Raw genomic sequence first — 3,305 nt, 5'->3', positions numbered from 1 at the left:
GATTAGTAAACAACAACAACATTTTGTGTTAGCTTAATTTATTTAGAGAATTTGAGTTGCTAGAGTCTTAAGATAGAATATGATTTCCAATTTCCAAAATTAAGAAGTGTTCAAAAGAAAATCTCTTTATTAAATAAGGGTTTGCTAATAACAAGTGTTCTAACATCCAAACCAACTTACGTTGGTCGCTCAAATGGTCACTCATTCATCTGTTTAAGTAAGTATTGAGAGTTTGAATTTCATTTTGTGTATATAGTAATTTATTGGCCAGCAACAGGCCCTTAAATAAAACTTAGATCCGCAATGAATTAATTTTTAATCTATCGAGTTGGAAATACTGTAGACAACAAAAAAATAAAAATTATTTTTAATAAATTATTACAAAAGAAAAATGATTAATCCTCCTAAACCGTTCTTCTTATTTCTAATCAAAGAAGTCTTGGATATATTTTTTTAATCTTTTTATGTTTTCAAAAATAAAAATATATTTAAAAAATTATTTTTATTAGCAGTGTTTAAATTTAAATTGGTCTAAATTAAACCGGTCATTCAATTTAATTTAAATAAAAAGTACTAATTTAGATTTGATTGAATTTTATTTTTTGTAAATAGTATGAATCATTTCGATTTATTTTTCAAAACCGATATAATTCAATCGAAATTGTATAATGTACTACAATATTATTATTTTATTATTATATTTATAATTTACTTATTTTAACTAACTTATAATTTTATTTCTATTGTTATATTATTGTTGGTTTTTTAAAATATTGTTAAGACTTGTTATGTCATTATTAATTATTTAATATTTGATGTTGAGACTTATTATGTATATTTAATTTTCTTTAATTTATAAAACCGCAAATCCAATCCAATTCAAACTTCTTGAAATTGGATCGGATTAAATCATATATTTTTTTTAAAATATCATTTGATCTAAATTGCACCGCAAATAAAATTAATGTTCGAATTGAATGAGTTTTTTACTCAAAACCGATCTAAATCGCACCATGCCTCGTTCTTATGAATCAAATAAAAATATAATTGCTAGCCAGAGCCAGTAAATAATTAATTAACTAACTTGGTTACAATAGATTTTATGGATCAAATATATGTTTTTGTTTTCGCCCTAATAAATTTTGATTTGATATATGACCAAAAAAGAAGCATGATGAGCTTCATTGAAGGATACACAATCAACAACCAAACATTTGTTTTGGTCCTTGATTCATTATCTAATTTGTCGGCAGAGAAATTGGTATTTAATTAAGGTCCTATCTATGGAGCTATGTCCCATGTGCATTTCACATTTTGTAGGGTATATCAGAAACAAAAGAACCTAATTAAGCCTCATACAGTAAAGTTCATAAGGGACAAAGTGCATTAAGATTTTATTAACATGTAAAACCTCATATTATGGAACCACACGCGCATGAAACCAAAAGGATTATGTACTTAAGCCAAATTAAAGTCCCAAGTGTAACCTTCTTTCTCCAGATACATTAATATTTAGTTATTTACCATCCTTTTTTGGTTCAAAGAGATCTTTATATTTTCAGTATTTACTAAACATTATTATTTGAACTCATGATTTATTTCTGTGACTTGCCTATCAATTTCAATATAATTTTCATTAGGAAAAAGATCCACCTGCATTCTACATATAAGAAATTGCATAACATATTTAGCTAAGCATATAGAAGTATAGAACCCACTTTGTTAAAAAAAACTACCCTTCCAAGATGATATAATTTACCTTTAACTTTATCAATCATGTCATTCTGCAAGACTAAAACTGAAACTGTGAGATAGGAAAGGGTGGAAAACAAAAATTAAGACTAAATTAAGTCTTTGTATTATGTTTAATGTAAAATGTATTGAATTATGTTATGTCTAAGTATTATATTTGATTTAAGATAAAGTTTAATTACTTTATTGGTCTCTATATATAATTTTATTAAATTTTCAATTAAATCATTATACTTTTTTTTAATTGGGTCTTTACACTACTTTTAGTTTTATAATTAGGTCATTTTATATAAAAAATATTAAAATAACAGAATATTTCTCTTAAAATATATGCCATCAAAGATCTAGTAAATTTTTAATTATGGATACTTTCAATTTGTGAAGAAATATTCAATCAACTCTAATATTTTATACACTAAAAATGACCAAATTATAAAATTAAAAGCAGTGTAAAAACTCAATTGAAAGAAAAAAAATATAAAGACCTGATTAAAAATTTGGTAAAATTATAAGAACCAAAGTAATTAAACCTTAATATAAATATAAAGATTAAGAAATAGATTTAGAACTAAAGTTATTAAAATTTTAATTTCTGATCTCAAAAATTTCAGTCTATTCTATCTTCACTTTTTAGAAGTATTAAAAAGATAATAATTTTGTATCCCAAAATTAAAATTTTAATTCTAATTTTTTACCACCAAATATACTATTAAATCCTAAATTTTTCATTTTAATTTCAATTTCTAAAAACAAACATTACCTAAACTTGCCCCAATAGTTTTGGCATGCCCAAGTGGTACCCTAAAAGTACTCATGTCTACAATTCTAAAATACAAAGAAAATATACCACGATATTAAGTGGAATAAAAAGTAAGATAAAATTGACATTTAAAATTTTAAAAATATGTTTTCTAATACTAAATGCAATGAAAAAAATATATGCAAAAACTTTTGAAATAAATACTATGGTGCCTAAAAAGTAGTGTCTATTTACTAAAAACGATTAAAAATTATTATTTAATTTAAAAGATATAAAAATAAATAATTTTTAAAAATTAAAATTTACTACAAAAATATGTTAAGAAAAGTTTAAACAAAAATTCATAAGTACCATAGAATTGATTAACTTTTAATTATGCATAATTTTATGCAAATTAATTGATAATTTTCATAACTTTAATCCAATTAAAATAATAATATAAAGTTTATATGTGCATTCACCTCTACTGCTTTACTCTCTTTAATAAATTTTATTTATTATTAATCATAAAATATATAAAAATATTTATATAAAATATATTTTTTATTTCTAATAATTTTAAAATTTTTAAAATTATCACTAACATTTAATTTAATTTAATTTAATTTAATTTTATCTATAATGTAAATCTTTTAACTGTTAATCATTATTCAACTTTATTTTTTTAATTTTATTTTTATTATCATAAAAATAGATCTTCTCCAATTTTTTTAACATTTAAAGAGAATAAAATGTGATCTCCCATCTTTAATTCTATAAGTGAGACGAAAAATAAATATAAAAGAATGAACAA

This window comes from Arachis duranensis, chromosome 4 (genome assembly GCF_000817695.3).
Source record: "Arachis duranensis cultivar V14167 chromosome 4, aradu.V14167.gnm2.J7QH, whole genome shotgun sequence".
Classification (NCBI taxonomy): Eukaryota; Viridiplantae; Streptophyta; class Magnoliopsida; order Fabales; family Fabaceae; genus Arachis; species Arachis duranensis.
The sequence above is the reverse complement of the archived record's forward strand: the minus strand, read 5'-3'. Positions refer to the sequence as shown.